This window comes from Phacochoerus africanus, chromosome 6 (assembly GCF_016906955.1).
Source record: "Phacochoerus africanus isolate WHEZ1 chromosome 6, ROS_Pafr_v1, whole genome shotgun sequence".
NCBI classification, from domain to species: Eukaryota; Metazoa; Chordata; class Mammalia; order Artiodactyla; family Suidae; genus Phacochoerus; species Phacochoerus africanus.
Window position 1 is genome coordinate 47,447,346 of NC_062549.1, and position 20,829 is coordinate 47,468,174.

A 20,829-nucleotide genomic window follows, 5' to 3' on the forward strand; every position below is an offset into this window, starting at 1 on the left:
GTTGAGTCCTTAGGTTTTTCTATATATAGTATCATGTCATCTGCATACAGTGCCAGTTCTACCTTTTCTCTTCCTATTAGGATGCCTTTTATTTCTTTTGTTTGTCCGATTGCTGTGGCTAGGACTTCCAGTACTATGTTGAATAACAGTGGTAAGAGTGGGCATCCTTGTCTTGCTCCATATTTTAGTGGGAAGGCTTTCAGCTTTTCTCCATTGAGTGTTGTATTTGCTGTGGGTTTTTCATAAATGGCTTTGATTGTGTTAAGGTATGTTCCCTCTATACCCACTTTGGTAAGAGTTTTGATCATGAATGGATGTTGTACTTTGTCAAATGGTTGTTCTGCATCTATTGAGATGATCATGTGGTTTTTGACCTTTCTTTTTTTAATGTGGTGTATGACATTGATTGATGTGTGTATGTTGAACCATCCTTGTGCACTTGGGGTGAATCTCACCTGGTCATGGTGTCTGGTCTTTTTTATATGTTTTAGGATTTGGTTGGCTAAAATTTTTTTGAGAATATTTTCATCTATATTCATCAAAGATATTGGCTGATAGTTTTCTTTTTTGGTGGTATCTATGTCTCATATTGGAATTAAGGTGATGGTGGAACCGTAGAATGTCCTTGGGAGTGTGTTCCTTCTGCTTCAACCTTTTGAAAAATTTAAGGAGGATGGGCATAAGTTCCTCTTTGTATGTTTGGTAGAATTCACCTCTCAAGCCATCTGGTCCTGGACTTTTATTTGTAGGGAGTTTTTATGACATATTCAATTTCATTTCTAGTGATCATTCTGTTCAGTTGGTCTATTTCTTCTTGATTCAGCTCTGGCAGGCTGTAAGTCCCTGTAAAGTTGTCCATTTCTTCTAGGTTGTCAAATTTGTTAGCATGCAATTGTTCATAGTATTCTCTCATGGTTTTTTGTATTTCTGTAGTATCTGTTGTGACTTTTCCTTTTTCATGTGTTATTTTCTTTATTTGGGTTTTTCTCTCCTCTTCTTAGTGAGTCTAGCCAGAGGTTTGTCAATTTTGTTTACCTTTTCAAAGATCCATCTCTTGGTTTTATTGATTTCTTCTATTGTTTTTTGAACCTCTATTTTATTGATTTCCTCTTTGATCTTTATGATTTCCTTCCTTCTGCTGACTTTAGGTTTTGTTTGTTCTTTTTTTTCTAATTCATTTTGGTGGTGGGTTAAGTTGTTCATTTGAGATTTTTCTTCTTTTTTGAGGAAGGCCTGTATTGCTATGAATTTCCCTCTGCACTGTTTTTCAGCATCCCATAGGATTTGAAGGGTTTTGTCTTCATTATCATTTGTCTTGAGGTATTTTTTAATTTCCATCTTGATTTCCTCATTGGCACATTGGTTTTTTAGTATCATGTTGTTTAGTCTCCATGTGTTTAGTTTTTTCTCATATCTTTTCCTGTGTCTGATTTCTAGTTTCATGCCATTGTGACCAGAGAAGATATTTGAAATAATATCTATACTCTTAAATTTGTTGAGGTTAGCTTTGTGCCCTAGTATGTGATCAATTCTTGAGAATGTTGCCTGTGAAATTAAGAAGAATGTATATTCTAATTTTTTTGATATCAGAAAATATCAATTAAGTCTAACTTCTCTATTCTGTCCTTTAGGATCTCTGTTGCCCTATTGATTTTCTATCTATAGGATCTGTCCTTTGATGTGAGTAGGGTGTTAAAGTCTCCTACTATGATTGTATTCCCATCAATTTCTCCTTTTATGTCTCTTAATATTCATTGTAGGGACATGGGTCCTCCTATATTAGGTGCATATATATTGATGATTGTAATATCCTCTTCTTGAATGGATCCTTTTACCATTAAATAGTGTCTTTCTTTGTCTTTCTTTGCAGCCAGTCTATAAAATAAAGTAGACCTCACTTTAATGTCAATTCGTTCTGATATGAGTATTGCAAGTCCTGCTCTCCTGTCTTGTCCATTGGCATGAACAATCTTTTCCCATCCCCTCACTTTCAAACTATATATGTCCTATGCCCTAAGGTGAGTCTCTTGTAGACAGCACATTGTAGGTTTTTGCTTTTTTAAAATCCAATCTGACACTCTGTGTCTTTTGATTGGAGCATTCTGTCCATTGATATTAAGGAGATTATTGATAGATATGTATTTATTGCCACTTTAAACATTGTTTTCCAGTTGATTCTATGTTTCTCTTTTCTTCCTTTCTTCTTTTTTTTTTTTGGTTGGATGATTTCCATTTATCTTTTGCTTGAATACTTTTCTTTTACATTTTTGTGAATGTAACATTTTGTTTTGATTTGTGGTTGTCTCCCCACCCCCCCGCACTTTTAGGTATGTTAACCCCTTCATGTATCTGCTTGCTTTAGCCTGATAGTCATATAGGCTCAAACACATTATTTAAAAAAAAAGAGTCTATATTTTCTTATTTCTTCCCAATAGTCTCTGATTTTGAAGTCTTTTTAAAAATATCTTCATGTTTGTCCTTTTGCTGTTCCTTGGGTTTATCATCACTGTTACAGTAGCTTGTTTGTTTGTTTTTTCCTCTTTTAGATCTGTATGCTGGTTTATTTATTTATTTATTTTTGTCTTTTTTTGCCTTTTCTAGGGCTGCTCCCGTGGCATATGGAGGTTCCCAGGCTAGGGGTCCAGTTGGAGCTGTAGCCGCCATCCTAAGCCACAGCCACAGCAACGTGGGATCCAAGCTGCGTCTGCAACCTACACCACAGCTCTCAGCAATGCCAGATCGTTAACCCACTGAGCAAGGGCAGGGACCGAACCTGCAACCTCATGGTTCCTAGTCGGATTCATTAACCACTGTGCCACGATCGGAACTCCTGCTGGTTTATTTAAATGATTGCTTTCCAATTGTGGTTTCCTCCCTCCCTTTTCTTCTTACTTTTTTTATTTAGAGAAGCCCTTTCAGTATTTCTTTTAGAATGGTTTTTGTATTGCTGTATTCTTTTAGCTTTTATTTGTTGAAGAAATTCTTTATTTCCCCTTCTATTTTAAATGATACTCTTGGTGGATAGAGTATTTCAGGTTACAAATTTTTTCCTTTCAGCACTTTAAATATATCTTGCCACTCTCTTCTGGCCTGTAGTGTTTCTGTAGAGAAATCCACTGATAGCCTTATGGGGGTTCCCTTACAATTAACACTTTGCTTTTCTCTTGCTGCTGTTAGAATCCTCTCTTTATCTTTAACTTTTGCCATTTTTATTATAATATGTCTTGGTGTGGGCCTATTTGGGTTCAACTTGTTTGGGGCCCTCTGTGCTCTCTGTATCTTAATATCAGTATCCTTTAGATTTGGAAGGTTTTCAGCCATAATTTCTTCCAATATGTTTTCAACCCCCTTTCTTTTTCTTTTCCTTCTGAATTCCTGTTATGCATAGATTGGTGCACATTATGTTATCCCATAGGTCTCTTATATTGCTTTCGTGTTTTTTTATTTGGTTTTCTGTCTGCTGTCCTGATTGGGTGATTTCCATTTTTATCTCTTCCACATCACTAATTCATTACTCTGCATTATTCATTCTGCTCTTTGTTGCCTTTAGCTCAGTTTGTGTCTCTGCAAATGAATTTTCTACTTTTTCTTTGTTCCTCCTTATATTTTCTAGTTCCTTTCTAAAGGAATACTGTTCATATCTGCTCTTAATTCTTTGATAGTCAGCATTAATTCCTTCAGTATTTTCACTGTCTCCCTTTTGAACTCAATATCTACCAGCCTGCAGAGGCCTGTTTCATTGTTTGCTGCTTCATGTGAGTTCTCTTGTTCCTTTAACTGGGAGTGGTTCCTGAACTTCTTTATCTTGCTTATGTTTTTCTTTTTCTGTGAGTTTAGGGAAGCCAAACTCTAGTCTTGGAGCACTATTTCTATGCAAGATTGCCCCTTTGTATTTTATGGGGGGTTACTATTTATTTTTGGTATGGAAGTTTGAATATTTTCTCTCTTCCTTTGGTGTGAGCAGGCTGTTATTCCCAGGTAGGTGAGTGTGTTTCCTGGGAGAAGTAGAGTTAGTAATCAATGCCTGGTTGCTGGGCTCTTAATGGCAGCAAGGACCTGCAGGAAGGTGCTGATGGCTACCCCTAGTTGCAGGTCTCTGTGTAGTGTTATGAGCCTTAGGCAGATTTACAAGTTACCCAGAGTATTTGGCAGTGGCAGCAGCAGGGTGTGTGAGTTCCCAGGGGAGTGAGAGCAACAAGTAGTGTTTAATTGCAATGCCCTCCTCTTACATGATTGGAGCTGCAAGTGGTGAGTTTTCAGGGACCCCTAGTGGTAATAAGGCATGTCCACCCCTGGAATCACTGATAACTGTGGTGGTTTGGCCCTGCCACCTTCAGATCATGCAAGAAGCAGCCCATATCACTTAGCCCACACAGGCAGTGTTGCACAGGCTTCCCCTGATGGCAAGATCCTGGGAAATTACAGAGATCAAGCCTGTGGACACTGCCTGGAGCATTTGTCAATGGCAGCAGCAGGGCAGGTGTGTTCCCAGGGGAGTGAGAGCAACAACAGGTCGTGTTCCATCACAATACCCTCCTCTGTGGTGCCCTTGAGATGATTGGGGCTGCAAGTCATATATATTTACAAATCCCTAGTGGTGGCAGGCCACACTCACATCTGGAGTCAGAGACAACTGCTGTGGGTTGCCTCCATCACATATAAACCATGAAAGAATCACCTCCCACTTAGCCCCCACAGAAGGTGGTACACCAGCTGCTAATAGTTTCAGGATCCTGGGAAAGGACAGTGATCAAGAATCTGGGCACTGCCCAGAGCATTTGGCAGTGGCTGCAGCAGGACAGGTGTGCTCCCAGGGACTTGAGAGCAATAGCAGGTGGTATTCTGTTGCCAGGTCCTCCTCTGTGGTGCCCTCTGAGGTGGTTGGAACTGCAAGTCTTTCTTGTTCAGGGATCCCCAGTGGTGGTGGGCTACATCCACCTCTGGAGTCATAGATAACTGTGGTGGTTGGCCCCCCACCTTCAGACCATGCAAGAAGAATCCCGTCCTGCTTATCCCACATAAGAGGTGCTGCACCACTATTCACAATAGCCAGGACATGGAAACAACCCAAATATCCATCGACAGAGGATTGGATTCGGAAGATGTGGTATATATACACAATGGAATACTACTCAGCCATAAAAAAGAATGACATAATGCCATTTGCAGCAACATGGATGGAACTAGAGAATCTCCTCCTGAGTGAAATGAGTCAGAAAGACAAAGACAAATACCATGTGATATCACTTATAACTGGAATCTAATATCCAGCACAAATGAACATCTCCTCAGAAAAGAAAATCATGGACTTGGAGAAGAGAGTTGTGGCTGCCTGATGGGAGGGGGAGGGAGTGGGAGGGATCGGGAGCTTGGGCTTATCAGACACAACTTAGAATAGACTTACAAGGAGATCCTACTGAATAGCATTGAGAACTTTGTCTAGATACTCATGTTGCAACAGAAGAAAGGCTGGGGGAAAAATGTAATTGTAATGTATACATGTAAGGATAACCTGACCCCCTTGCTGTACAGTGGGAAAATAAAAAAATTTATAAAAAAAAAGAGGTGCTGCACCAGCTGCTCCTAGTTGTAAAGTCTTGGTAAGGGACAGTGATCAAGCATATGGGTGCTGCTCAGAGCATTAGACAATGGCCATAGCAGGGCCAGTGTATTCCCAGGGGGATAAGAGCAATAATGTGTGGTGCTTGATTGCAGTGCCCTCTTTTTTTTTGCTGACCCCTAAGGCAACTGGGACCATAGGCGGAGCCCACTTATAGAGCCCCAGTAGTGGTGGACCATGCCTCCCTCCTGACACTGAGACAACCACCACAGTCTGCCCCTGCTGCCTGCAGATCACACAAGATGCACCATGTCACACTTAGACCCCTGCTGCCCTTAGCCCACACTACAGGTTCCTGGCCACCTATAGCCTGCACCAGAGGCACCCCTCCCTCAGATCCTGCTTGTGTGTTCAGGGATATTCCTTTGATGGTCTGCCCCTCCTTCTCTCTCTCTTCCCAACAATGGGGCCTTGCTTCTCCTGCAGGCCCAACACCTTCTCCTGGCTTCCCTCTGCCATGGCATCCATTCCCCAGCCCATAGCACACCATTCCCCCACCCATGGCACAGTGCTCCTTAGCTCCTTAGGCTGTTCTCACATAGTCAACACTAGTTCTTTCCCTGGGACTGACCTCTAGAACCTAAGTCTCAGTGCCCAGCCCCTGCCTTAGCATCTCAGGCTCTGGTGTCTGGGCCAGTGGTGCACATGATTTATGAGGCTCTCTCTCTACTTTGCCCTCTTCAGTCCAGCTGCTGTGCTTTTCTCAGAGACTTTGAAGTCCTTCCATCTCAGCTGATCTCTCCATCAGTTAGGTGGCTTCCCAGGATGTGGATTCCTTTTCTCTTTCACAGCTCCCTCTCAGGAATGCTAGTCCTGTCCTGATTCCTTTTCACTCTCTCTCTCTTTTTTCTTTTGTTCTACCCAGTTATGTCAAGAGATTCTTGCCATTTTTGGAAGTTTAAGTTCTTCTGCCAGCGTTCAGTAGATGTTCTGTGTGAGTCCTTTTACATGTAGATTTGTTTTTTTTTTGATGTGTTTGTGGGAGAAGATGTGTGACATCTCACTCCTCCACCATCTTGATCTGCCCCTCATTTGCCTTTCATTTTGCTTCTTTCCAGGTAGAAAGGACATGTTTTTGGAAGGACAAGCACATTTTTTTTTTAAAACTAAAGAAGTCTATTGTACATATGTTTTGTAAGTGTTTTGCAGATTTCTTTTGAATTTTTCACATCAGTCATTTAATGGAATCTCAGCATGTAGGAGAGTAATAGTGGTAGTTCGAAAGACCATGGTTACTTGGAAATAAATTAAAATTTTTTTCTTTAACCTTTTGTATTTTGTTTCTACTCTTTCCACTTTGTGGAAGATATTGTTTACATAGTGTATAGGCATTTTTTATTAATGTAAATATCTGATTTATTGAACCAGCCAGTATAGGCACCATATGTGAGTAAAGCATGGTTATGAATGACTAATTTAAAGAACATTGTTATCAATAAATGGTGCTACTTCCAAACTTTGGCCACCCTTCTCAGATTTCAGAAACATGAATAAATTATCTAGGGTTAATGGTGGATGAAACTGGTTCAGGGAACACTGACACCCAAACTTTGTCACTCCTCTGCTTATACCCATCTAACGGGTTTCACATCATTCTTAGAATATGATCCTTTAGCATGCATCTTTGGTAACCTTGTCAGGAGTTACTACAACAATCTCATCTCCTTTTTTTTAATTTATATTTTTTTGGTGCTTTAATTTTAAAATTTTAATTTTTTCCCTTAATTACTTAATTTTTTTATTACTCAAATGAATTTATCACATCTGTAGTTGCATAATGATCATAATAATCTGACTTCACAGGATTTTCATCCCACAGCCCAAGCACATCCCCCCACCCCCAAACTGTCTCCTCTGGAGACTTTAAGTTTTTCAATATCTGTGAGTCAGTATCTGCTCTGCAAAGAAGTTCAGTCTGTCCTTTTTTCAGATGCCACATGTCAGTGAAAGCATTGGATGTTGGTGTCTCATTGTATGGCTGACTTCACTTAGCATGATAATTTCTAGGTCCATCCATGTTGCTAGGAATGCCGGTATTTTGTTCTTTTTAATGGCTGAGTAATATTCCATTGTGTATATGTACCACATCTTCTGGATCCACTCCTCTGTTGATGGACATTTAGGTTGTTTCCATGTCTTGACTATTGTAAATAATGCTGCAATGAACATTGGAGTATATGTGTCTGCAAGTCATGGTTTTCTCTGGATAGATGCCCAGGAGTGGGATTGCTGGATCAAATGGGAATTCTATGTTTAGTGTTCTGAGGAATCTCTGTACTGTTTTCCATAGTGGTTGCACCAATTTACAATCCCACCAACAGTGTCATAGGGTTCCTTTTTCTCCACACCCTCTCCAGCACTTCTTGTTGGTAGATTTTTGATGATGGCCATTCTGGCAGGTGTAAGGTGGTATCTCAGAGTGGTTTTGATTTGCATTTCTCTAAGAATGAGTGATGTGGAACATCTTTTCATGTGTTTCTTGGCCTTCTGTATATCTTCTTTGGAGAATTGTCTGTTTACATCTTCTGCCCATTTTTTGATGAGGTTTTTTGTTTTTTGGTATGGAGCTTCAGATAGTGTTTATAAATTTTGGAGATGAATCCCTTGTCAGTTGATTCACTTGCAAAGATTTTCTCCCATTCTGTGTGTTGTCTTTTCATTTTTTTTGTTTAGGGTTTCCTTTGCTGTGCAGAAACTTTTAAGTTTGATTAGGTCCCATTTGTTTATTTTTGTTCTTACTGTCATTACTCTAAAGGTGGATCTGAGAAGATGTTGCTGTTGTTTATGGCAGAGAGTGTTTGGCCTATGTTTTCTTTCCTCTAAGAGGTTTATAGTGTCTGGTCTTCTATCTAGGTCTTTAATCCATTTTGAGTTTATTTTTGTGTAAGGTGTTAGGGAGTGTTCTAATTTCATTCTTTTCCGTGTGGCTGTCCAGTTTTCCCAGCACCACTTATTGAGTGGACTGTCTTTTCTCCTTTGTATATTCTTGCCTCCTTTGTCATAGATGAGTTGGCTGTAGGTGCGTGGGTTGAATTCTGGGCTTTCTCTCCTGTTCCACTGATCTATATTTCTGTCTTTGAGCCAGTACAATACGGTTTTGATGATTGCTGCTTTGTAGTATAGACTGAAGTCTGGGAGCCTGATTCCTCCAGCTCCATTTTTCTTTTTCAAGATGTCTTTGGCTAGTCGGGGTACTTTGTGATTCCAAACAGTCTTTAAAATATTCTGTTCTAGTTCTGTGGAAGATGTCCTTGGTAATTTGATGGAGATTGCATTGAATCTGTAGATTGCCTTAGGAAGTATAGTCTTTTTGATAATATTGACTCTTCCAACCCAAGAGAATGGTGTGTCTTTCCATCTATTTGTGTCATCTTTGATTTCTTTCATCAGCATCTTATAGTTTTCAGAGTACAGGTCTTTTGTCTCTTTAGGTAGGTTTACTCCTAGGTATTTTATTCTTTTGGATGTGATGGTCAACAGAATTGCTTCCCTAATTTCTCTTTCTGCTCTTTCATTGTTAGTGTATAGAAATGCCATCAATTTCTGTGTATTAATTTTGTGTCATGTGACTTTGCCAATTTTGTGGGTGAGCTCTAGCAGTTTACTGGTAGAGTCTTTAGGATTCTCTAGGTATAGTATCATGTCATCTGAAAATAGTGATAGTTTTACTTCTTCCCTTCCAATTTGGATTCCTTTTATCTTTTTTACTTCTCTGATTGCTGTGGCTAGGACTTCCAGAACTATGTTGAAGAGAAGTGGTGAGAGCAGGCATCCTTGTCTTGTTCCTGATCTCAGTGGGAATTCTTTCAGCTTTTCACCATTGAGAATGATGTTCGCTGTGGGTTTGTCATATACGGCCTTTATGATGTTGAGGGAGTTTGTCTCTATGCCCACTTTCTGAAGGGTTTTTATCAGAAAAGGGTGTTGGATTTTGTCAAAGGCTTTTTCTGCATCTCTTGAGAGGATCATCTGGTTTTTCTTCTTCAGCTTGTTAATGTGGTGTATCACACTGTGTGATTTGAGGATATTGAAATACCCTTGCATCCCTGGGACAAACCCCACTTGATCATGATGTACAATCCTTTTCATGTATTGTTGGATGCAGTTTGCTAGGATTTTGTTGAGGACTTTTGCATCAATGTTCATCAGTGAAATAGGCCTGTAGTTTTCTTCTTTGGTGGTATCTTTGTCTGGTTTTGGTATCAGGGTGATGGTGGCCTCATAAAGTGAGTGTGGGAGTATCCCTTTCTCTGGAATCTTTTGGAATGGTTTCAGAAAGAGAGGTGTTAGCTCTTCTCTAAATGTTTGATAGAATTCGCCTGTGAAGCCATCTGGTCCTGGACTTTTGTTCGTTGGGAGTTTTTTAATCACAGTTTCAATTTCAGTACTTGTGATTGGTCCGTTCATCTTTTCTATTTCATCTTAGTTTAGTCTTGGAAGATTGTACTTTTCTAGGAATTTGTCCATTTTTCCTAGCCTGTCTGTTTTACTGGCCTATAGTTGCGTATAGTAGTCTCTTATGATCCTTTGTATTTCTGTGATGTCTGCTGTTACTTCTCCTTTTTCATTTCTAATTTTATTGATTTGAGTCTCCCCTCTTTTTTCCTTGCTAAGTCTGGCTAAGGATTTATCAATTTTGTTGAACTTTTCCAAGAACCGCCTTTTCGTTTCATTGATGTTTTCTATGGTTTTCTTTGTTTCTATTTCATTGATTTCTGCTCTGATCTTTATGATTTCTTTCCTTCTACTAACTTTAGGTCTTGTCTGTTCTTCTTTCTTGAGCTGCATTAGATGTAAAGTTAGCTTGTTTATTTGAGCTTTTTCTTGTTTCCTGAGGTGGGCTTGTATTGCCATAAACGTTCCTCTTAGAATGGCTTTTGCTGCATCCTGTAGGTTATGGAGTGTTGTATCTTTGTTGTCATTTGCTTCTAGGTATTTTTTAATTTCCTCTTTGATTTCTTCAGTGATCATTGGATGTTTAGTAGCATGTTGTTTAGTCTCTATGTGTTTGTGTTTTTTGCAGTTTATTTGTTGTTGTTGATTTCCAGTCATATAGCATTGTGGTTGGAAAAGACACTGGGTATGATTTCAATTTTCTTAAAGTTAGCAAGGTTGGATTTGTAGCCCAGGTTATGATCAATCTTAGAGAATGTTCCATGTGCACTTGAGAAGAATGTGTATTCGTTGCTTTTGGATGCTATGTCGTAGACATATCTATTACGTCCATCTGGTTTAATACTTCATTCATGGCCTGTGTATCCTTATTGATTTTCTGTCTGATTGATCTGTCCATTGCTGTAAGTGGGGTGTTAAGTCCCCCATTCTGATTGTGTTATTGTCAATTTCTCCTTTTAAGGGAGTTAGCAGTTGCCTTATATATTGTGGTGAACCTATGAAGATGGGTGCATAGATGTTTAAAATTGTTATATCTTCATCTTGGATTGATCCTTTCATCATTATATAGTGACCTTCCCTGTCCCTTAAAATATTCTTCATTTTAAAGTCTATTTTGTCTGATATGAGTATTGCTACTCCAGCTTTATTTTGTTCCCCGTTTGCATGAAATATTTTCTTCCATCCTCTCACTTTCAATTTGTATGTGTCCCTAGAAGTGAAGTGGGTCTCTTGAAGACAGCATATATATGGGTCTTGTTTTTGCATCCATTCAACCAGTTTATGTTTTTTGGTTGGGGTGTTTAGTCCATTAACCTTAAGGTAATTATTGATATGTATGTTCTTATTGCCATTTTATTAATTGCTTTGGATTTGCTTTTGCTGCTCTTTTTCCTTTCCTTCTTTTCTTCTTCTTTTCTGTCTTTAGAAGTTCCTTTTGTATTTTTTGTAAGGCTGAATTCTCCTAGCTTTTGCTTATTTGTGAAGTTTTTGATTTCTCCTTCAAATCTGAATGAGAACCCTGCTGGGAAGAGTAATCTTGTTGGAGGTTTTTTCTTTTCATCAATTTAAGTATATCATGCCACTCCCTTCTGTCCTGTGGAGTTTCTGCTGAATAACCTTATCGCGGTTCCCTTGTATGTTATCTGTTTCTTTTCCCTAGCTGCTTTCAAGATTTTCTCTTTGTCTTTCATTTTGGCCAGTTTGATTACTATGTGTCTCGGGTTGTTCCTCCTTGGGTTTATTTTATATGGTACTTGTTGTGCTTCTTGGATTTGAGGGAGTGGTTCCTTTCCCACGCAAGGGAAGTTTTTGGCTATTATCTTCTGGAATATTTTTTTCTGTCCCCTTCTCTCTCTCTTCTCCTTCTGGCACCCCTATAATATGGATGCTGGCAAGTTTAACGTTGTCCCAGATTTCTCTGAGACTCTCTTCATTTGTTTTCAGTCTTTTTTCTCTTTTCTGTTCCGCATCTGTAATTTCCACTAATCTGTCCTTCACCTTGCTTATTCATTCTTATGCCTCCTTTATTCTGCCATTGGCTGCTTCTAGTGAATTTCTTATTTCAGTTATTGTATTTTGCATCTCTTCTTATTTAAGTTTTATAACTTGTATCTCTTTGGTCAGTGTTTCCTGTAAGTTATCCATCTTTGTCTCCAGTTTATTTCCAATGTCTTGCATCATCTTCAGCATCAACAGTCTAAAGTCTTTTTCCTGGAGGCTGAGAATCTCTTCATCCCTTAGCTGATTTTCTGGGGTTTTTCCTTTCTCCCTCATCTGATTCATAGTTCTTTGTTTTCATTTTTATAGGTTTTTGGTGTGGTGACCTCTTTACAGAGAATAGAGTTGTATCCTCTCTTACTTCTGATGTCTGCCCCCTTGTGGCTGAAGTTGGTACAGGGGCTTGCTGTAGGCTTCTTGATGGGAGGGACTGATGCCTGCCCACTGGTAGGTGGAGCTGATTCCTATCCCTCTGATGGGTGAGGCTTTGTCTCTGGATGGGATTAGAGGGCTGTGTTGCTGAGGGGTTTTTAGGTAACCTGTTTATTGAAGGGTGGGGCTGTGATCCCACCTGGGTTGTTGTTTGCCCTGGGGCATCTCAGCAGCTGACTGATGGGTGGGGCCAGATTTTCCTAAAAGGGCCACCTCCAGAGATAGCTGTGGTTACTGAATATTCCCAAGAGCTTTGCTCTCAGTGTCCTTCCCTCACAACAAGCCACTCCTGTTTTCCCAGGATGTCCTCTAGGAACTGCAGTCAGTTTTGATCCAGATTCCCATGGAGACTTTGCTTTGCCCTGGGACCCAGTGCATGTGAAAATCTGTGTGCACCTTTTAAGAATGGGTTTTACATTTCCCCCAGTCCCCTGGAACTCCTGTGCAGAAGCCCCACTGGCCTTCAATGCCAGATACTGCAGGGGCTCTTTCTCCCTGTGCCAGATCCCCACATGTGAGAGTTTGATGTGGGGCTCAGAACTCTCACTCCTGTAGGTGAGTCTCTGTGAACCAGTTAGTTTCCAGTCTGTGGGGCTTCCCACCTAGGAGGTATGGGGTTGTTTATATCATGAAATCACCCCTCCTACCTCTTGATGTGTCCTCCTATTTTCTTCTGGATTATTATATCTTTTTAAGGTTTCCAGTCTGTTTGGTTGAAGAATGCTCAGCCTTTTGTTGTGAATTTTGTTGTTTTTAGAAGAGAAGTTGAGTTCCAGTCCTTTTATTCCACCATCTTAATCCCATCTTCTCTCTGAATCAGTTTCTTAAAGATCTCCCTCTCATCTCCTTCTCTGCTTCTGCCCCACATGTTTTCTTTTAGTTCTTACCAATTTCATTTAGAATCCAAAGACTTTACATTTTCTCTCCCCTCTGTCTGGAATGCCCTCCCTCATATCTTGCAGGGCTCTCTCCTTTACATAATTCAGATTCTTACTCAAATATCACCCTTCAGCAAAGTCTTCCCTCATGACCCCATCTAAAATAATACAGCTTCCTCCTACTCCTCTCATTCCATTCTCTATTCTTTTACTGTGCTTTATTTTTTTCAAATCTTTATAATTGTCTGAAATTATATTACCTATTTGTTTACTTATTTATTTCCTACCTCCTCAACTAGAAAGTAAATTCCATGTGGGCAGGGACTTTTTCTGAACTGTTCATTGCTATATTCCAGCACCGAGGATACAATCTGGCCCATAGAGGGTCTCAATAAACATTTATTACATTAATGAATGCACATGTGAATTTATAGACTGATTATTCTGAGGCATTATGACAGAGATTTCTGTTTTCTCCCTTAATCCATGTGACTGTATAACTGTTACCATTTCCATTTTATTAAAAAGGAAATTTGGAAGCTGAGTGTTTAAGTCTAGAGTCATATAGTTTGCAAGCAGTAGAGTTAGGACTCAAGACAAGGTTTGTTTGATTTGCTTTGATTTGTTTAATTCAAGATAAAATATATTATTTCTGTTCAGAGAAAAGAATAAAGGGCTCTATTTTCTGTAATGTTGTTTGCTTTTTAAAAACCTGCATCTTGGCCATTGACATCTAGCTTCAAGTTGCTAATTAAACTGCTAATCAAATGTATAGCATTGTTTTCAGATATGCAATTATAAAGAATATTGACAGGAACAATTAAAAACAAATCTGGGAGTTACGCTCATGGCTCAGCAGCCCAACTAGTATTCATGAGAACACAGGTTCCACCCCTTGCCTTGCTCAGTGGGTTAACGATCTGGCATTGCCATGAGCTATGGTGTAGGTTGCAGGTGTGGCTTAGATCTTGTGTTGCTGTGGCTGTGGTGTAGGCTGGCAGCCACAGCTCCAATTCCACACCTCACCTGGAAACTTCAATATTCCATGGGTGTGACCCTAAAAAAAAAAAGACCGACAAACAGATAAATGATCTGATTCTATTTCTTACCCTAATGGGATTAGGGTTTATTATACAATTCTTTTTTTTTCCTGGAAAAGATTAATCACTTAAAAAGAGAGTTTCCCCTTGAAGATTATTTCTCATAGATATAATTTTCTGTAATAGCATTCTACTTTTTACCTTGTTAATCTTTCTCTTTAGACATTGGAAAACCTAAGCTTTTTACCTAGTGACTCTGGGTACCTTCTCCAGAAGTCCCTTTTTAAAAAATTGTTATCACTTTTTGTTGTAGTGAGTGTCCAGGAGGTCTTACAGATTTATTTAGTTTGGCAAACTCTCAAACCTAGTTTGCTTTTCATGATTTTGATGTCAACAGCTAATAACCTCAGGAAACATGCCAGGACCTCTGTTGACTTCTATTTTTATGGAAAAAATGTGATTTATGCAGAGATAATTTAAGATAAAGATATTAGGTCTGTTACTAGCCAATACTTTAAAAAACTTGAAGTATTAGTATTGTGACATTAAAATACAGCTGTTAACATAGCAGTTATTTCTAAATTTATAAACTACATTTTAGCATTGGTTAATGGAGTATTTTTTTAAAATATATGCAGTAGCAACATAGTAATGTAAATATGATGTTCCCAAATTTTTATAGAAAGTTTTTTTGAATTTTTCTTTAGTTATGTGCTTTGATATTATAAAAGGTTACAAATTAATGATATTTTTATTATTGTATGTGTTCCTAATTTATAACAATGATCTTTTTTGATACTGTGGGATTTCATAAATATTTGTTAGGATTCTTACTCTTTTTTTCCTGGTATTCTTAAAATGGATGAAACCTCTAGTACAAAGCATGGCACATGCCAAGAGCACTTAATACATGTTCCTTGCTTCCTCAATAATTTACCTTCTCCCCCTCTTTTGACTCCTAAGATCTTTTATGGTAGTTGGAAATATGATGAATTGCTTATTTCATTGTAATTATTTTCAAATAAGGGAATAACTTTTATTCTCTATAACGGTATTCTTTAATACCCTTGGTTACTATTGATTTTTCTGTTAATTAAATTATAGAAGTTCTTTCTAAGCATACTGATATTCTTTTATAATCATCTCTTTCTTGAAAGCTAACATTTCATCCTCTTCTATTTTCATATCTGCTTTATTTCTACTGGCTATAGAGTCAGTATTTGTACACAGCAAAGAATGTTCCGAAATTTCTCCATGGCCAAAACATGTCTTCATTTTCCCTTAAAATCAGTCTAGACATTGACAGTATTAAATACATTGCCTGTGGATTGAAGCTGATTACTAGATGTGTTTAGTTTGCTTGATACAATGTTATAAAAATGTTGAATTTTAATGTCTTCAGAGGGGACCCATACTCTCCAGTTCTGCCACAGACCCTACAATTTCCTATCTTCTTAACAGTGGAATCTCTTATTTATCTGCCTAACTCTCAAGGTATTCCATATTTGACTCTTTCTTTGGGTAGTAAGGATGAACTGGCTGTCTAAATGACCCAAATGATACTTGTGTTTTGATTAACAGTTCTACTACAGAATTAACACCTGAAGTTTAATTTGAAGTTAGCAGTAGCTCTGAAGATTAGTTACTTATTTTCTGTAAGACTTCAGTTGCTTATTTATAAGAAATGAGAGTATAATAAGAACAAATAAAGAAAAGTAAAATAAAGATCATTATTCTTATTTGTAATATTTATGAGTAATTCTTACTTATTGAAGTTGTTGTAGGGATCAAATTAAAAGATGTCTGGTATATATTGTACATTAAGTAATCAAAGTTGTTACTAATGTTGCCCTAACTTTTATAGCCCTATCAAGTAAGCTTTCAAAAATTCATGGTTATGATAGAAAGCTAATGGGTATATTTTTACAAAAGTAAACACTTATAGCATAATATATGTAGTCATTACAGTTATTAACACCTATAAATGATGGTAATATATTTTGTATTACTTCCATTTTAAGAAACCCACTTTCTAAGAAGTGTTTTTGAAAATGACTTTTCAGCAGGAATGTAGTATATGGTTTCTGACCACACTGTCTCAATTCCTGGGGGTATTGACTGTTATTGGTGACAAGTGCCTTGGACCTAGACACAGGGGATTCTCTTAAGCATCTGCAACCACTAAAGGAATATAAATTTTTGGCAGCTGAGCAGTGTAACCAATCTCTGTATCATTATTACATGCCATGGTTGATATATTTTTGGCCTGGATTTCTGCAGAAACATGGCTTAACAAATGACTTTACCTCTGTACCCCTTTAGTAGCAAAAATGGGGATGCAAATAGCAGTATAAGAATGCAAGTTACTGTAACACATCTGAATTTAATAACTTCAGAAGATCTCATAAACACACAGGCAGCAACCAGTCTGCAGTTTTTAAATAAAATATCTTGCCTTTTAATAATGAATAACTTTTCTTGCAGGTAGGTTTCAATTGCTTTTAATAATAATATAAAAACAGGAAACCTAGGAGACTAATGTATTCATAAGCACAAATATTCCCATTGTGGCAATGTCATATAATACATTTTTTTTTTCCCACAGAGTTGTGCTAAGTACTTCAACAATCTTGCGAAAAATGTTTATCTGAATACAAAATTGCAGAACAGGAGATGAATGGGTGGACAATAGGAACTTTCTAAGCCCTCATTCTTTCAGGAAGAAATGTGAAAGGTAATAAAATGTAAAATAAAATGTATTTTGTAACCAGAAATCCTAGTTTTTGGGGCATAGTTCCAATATGTACTCTATGAATCTTCATTTCTCTATTCTTATCGGCACAGCATCAGTACTGTACTTCCATTTTTTTTTTGGTCTTTTGTCTTTGTTGTTGTCATTGTTGTTGCTATTTCTTGGGCCGCTCCCGCGGCATATGGAGGTTCCCAGGCTAGGGGTCGAATCGGAGCTGTAGCCACCGGCCTACGCCAGAGCCACAGCAACGCGGGATCCGAGCCGCGTCTGCAACCTACACCACAGCTCACAGCAATGCCGGATCGTTAACCCACTGAGCAAGGGCAGGGACCGAACCCGCAACCTCGTGGTTCCTAGTCGGATTCATTAACCACTGCGCCATGACGCTAACTCCTGTACTTCCATTTTTTAGATGCATAAACTGAGGATCAGGAATGTTAAGTAAATTGGCCAAAGTCATGTGACTAATTAGGGCTTGAGTCAGGATTTCAAACTCTTGATTGTCTGATGCTGAATTCTGTCCAACATGATATACTACCTTATTATAAAGAGTTGCTTTTTTTTTTTTTTTTTTGCTTTTAAGGGCCCCACATGCAGCATATGGAAGTTCCCAGGCTAGGGGTTGAGTCAGAGCTGTAGCCGCTGGCCTACACCACAGCCACAGCAACACCAGATCCAAGCTGAATCTGTGACCTATACTGCATCTCATGGCAATGCTGGATCCTTAACCTATTAAGCAAGGCCAGGGATTGAACCTGCATCCTCATGGATACTGGTTGGGTTTGTTTCTGCTGAGCCACAATGGGAACTCTAAGAGTTTTTAAATTACAAGTCATTTTTGTTATGAAATTGAGAACAGATGTCCATCTCCAAACCACTGGGACCAGAATCAGGAAGTTGAGACCCAGAAAATGACAGAAAACTCTCCCCAGGACTGCCTCTGGGAACAGCTCACAAAGCAGGGCCCTGAGGCCCAGTCAGAGGAGCAGCTACCAGATAATTAGTCTGACAAATAGCTGCACAAAGAAAGGGAAACCAATTGAGAGGCTAGAAAATCAGGGGGACCCACAACATCAATGTAGATTTGCCTGAATTAGGAAGAAGTTGGAAAAGAAACAGAAGACAAGGCAGTGTGGATTAGGCTACAAGTTTCTGCTCTAGGCTACAAGATTCTGCTTCCTGTTATTTTTTTTCATGTCCTAGGGAAGATTCATGCTGTGGAGACATAAGAGTGCTGGACCTTCTGCACCTCCAGTAGCTGGGTAAGATAGAAGAGCATATCTTGTATAACTTAACTGGGACAGAGTGTAGGGCAGGGGGAAAGCAAGAACCACACTGGAGATAGACAAGCCAATAGAGAGTGGCCTGGATTCTCATTTTTATATGCAGAGTAACACAACTCAACTTCTCACCACCTGTGAATATTGCCAGGGGTAGGTAGAAATTATGACCACTGAGATTTTTACAGTCTTGTTAGAATCTAATTTTATGTTTTCATCTAATTAGGGGAAAAATGTCTTCAGTGAATGTAACAATTCTGAGTCTTAAGAGCAGATATGGAGGAGTTTCTGTTGTGGCACAGCAGAAAGGAATCCAACTAGGAACCATGAGGTCATGGGTTTGATCCCTGGCCTCGCTTAATGGGTTAAGGATCTGGCATTGCCATGAGCTGTGGTGTAGATCACAGACATTGCTCAGACCTTGTGTTGCTGTGGCTGTGGTGTAGGCTGGCAGCTGTAGCTCTGATTGGACCCCTCGCCTCAGAACCTCCATATGCTGTAGGTGCAGCCCTAAAATCCAAATAAAATAAAGCAAAAAGCAAAAAAAAAAAAAGAAGATATGGTGACTGTGGAGTAAGCTAAGGAGTAGAAAAATGCACTGGGGGAGATCACAGATAGGTCCAGAAACACCTTGCCTCACTCTTTCCTACCCTCAATTCATACCTTTGAATGAGTTTTCAATATATGCATGAGAAGGAGCCAAATTTTGCAGGTGCATACTCTGAAAATGTCATCATATGAAAATGATAATTTCCCATAGGAAATTAGATTTTATGGAATGAACCTTGCATATACTTTTTGCATTCTTTTTTGTTAAGTGACATTTTCTCATCTTTGTACTATGTAAGCATTATGGAACCAGCCATTGGTGTGAAACAGAGCTGTCAAACAATACAGAATTCTCTAAAACTCAGAAAATTGAAACTCTTAGTCACTACATGGGGCCCAATTTCAGGTGCATTACATGCTCTGTCATATCCAGTGAGACTATACTTCACGCTCTGTCACTATTACAGCTTGTGTTCCACATATCACTCAGTTGCTGCAATATTTTTACCTTTTTTTTCTACTTTATCCAATGGCATTGTTGCTGAACAGTGATGAGAATGACAGCACTCAGCAATGCCAAAAGCATTTAGGAAATTTAATTTTAATTCCAAATGTGTAAGTTTGACTTCTGCACAGGCACTTAGAATATTAAAAGACTGGGGAAAATTGTTCTAAAAGATTCTAGTCATGTAATAGCAGGGGCACAAAAAAGCTTAGATATAGATAGGAGAATTATTTGTAAAAGCTTTATTCAAAGATACAAAAGCAGGCAGTGAATTAAAGTATCTTTCTTTAATATCTGCCAACATTTCAATACCACCTGAACAGAAAACCATATTGCCATTTACTTTGAGAAAAGAATTAATAAAAAATATCTGATGATACTTTTGTTTCTAATTATTGAATAAAATATATTTATTGAGGCCCATTATGTGCTAAGAACTTAAATATTAAAGTTCTGTAGTGTCTTATAATCTATGAAATCAAGAAATAATGATTGAGGGAGTTCCCGTCGTGGTGCAGTGGTTAACAAATCCGACTAGGAACCATGAGGTTGCGGGTTCGGTCCCTGCCCTTGCTCAGCGGGTTAACGATCCGGCGTTGCCGTGAGCTGTGGTGTAGGTTGCAGACGCGGCTCAGATCCCGCATTGCTGTGGCTCTGGCGTAGGCTTGGCAGCTACAGCTCCGATTCGACCCCTAGCCTGGGAACCTCCATATGCCACGGGAGTGGCCCAAAGAAATAGCAAAAAAAAGACAAAAAAAAAGAAATAATGATTGAGAATCTCTATGCAACCTCTTTTTTTAATTACTTAATTAATTTTATTACATTTATAGGTGTACAACAATCCTCACAACCCAATTTTATAGCATTGTCAACCTCTTTTCAACTGAGGATGTTATGGTGATTATGTCCCTAACTTCTTCTGACCTCCCCTGGGAGATCTCATTTAGTTGGGTGTTTTCAGAAAGTTCATCCTCCCTCTACCACTGGTTCTGAGGCAGAGCTAACCATATTAATTTGATATTGAGTACTACCACCTTCCAGAATGTCAACCCAGGGGCATGTATGGGACATATTTTTACTAAAAATTATCTAGTGTTTATCTGATATTCAAATTCATCTGGGTGTGCTGTATTTTTATTTACTAAATCTGACAAAATTTTCTGGGGGTCCTGTATCTGTGCATTCCATATTTCCTTTATGAAAAAAGATGAAATTATTAAATACACATGGGAGCACACATGCATGCATGCACATGCATGTGCATGCACACTCACACACAGTCCCACACCAGTTAATCTTTCCAGAAAGTAGGTTCCAAGGAAACATTTGGAGTTAGTACTAACTCGGCATTATGTTCTGCATTTCTGAGCTAAAAAATCT

General features: G+C 38.7%; 1 long non-coding RNA gene across 1 annotated transcript in view; it reads left to right on the top strand.

Moving 5' to 3' along the window:
• Nucleotides 1-20,829, top strand: part of LOC125129200 (uncharacterized) — a 131,639-nt gene that overhangs the window by 68,294 nt on the left and 42,516 nt on the right. Inside the window, exon 3 of the long non-coding RNA XR_007135431.1 lies at nucleotides 16,969-17,097. This is a non-coding gene — a long non-coding RNA (uncharacterized LOC125129200). The remainder of the gene's footprint in view (nucleotides 1-16,968; nucleotides 17,098-20,829) is intronic.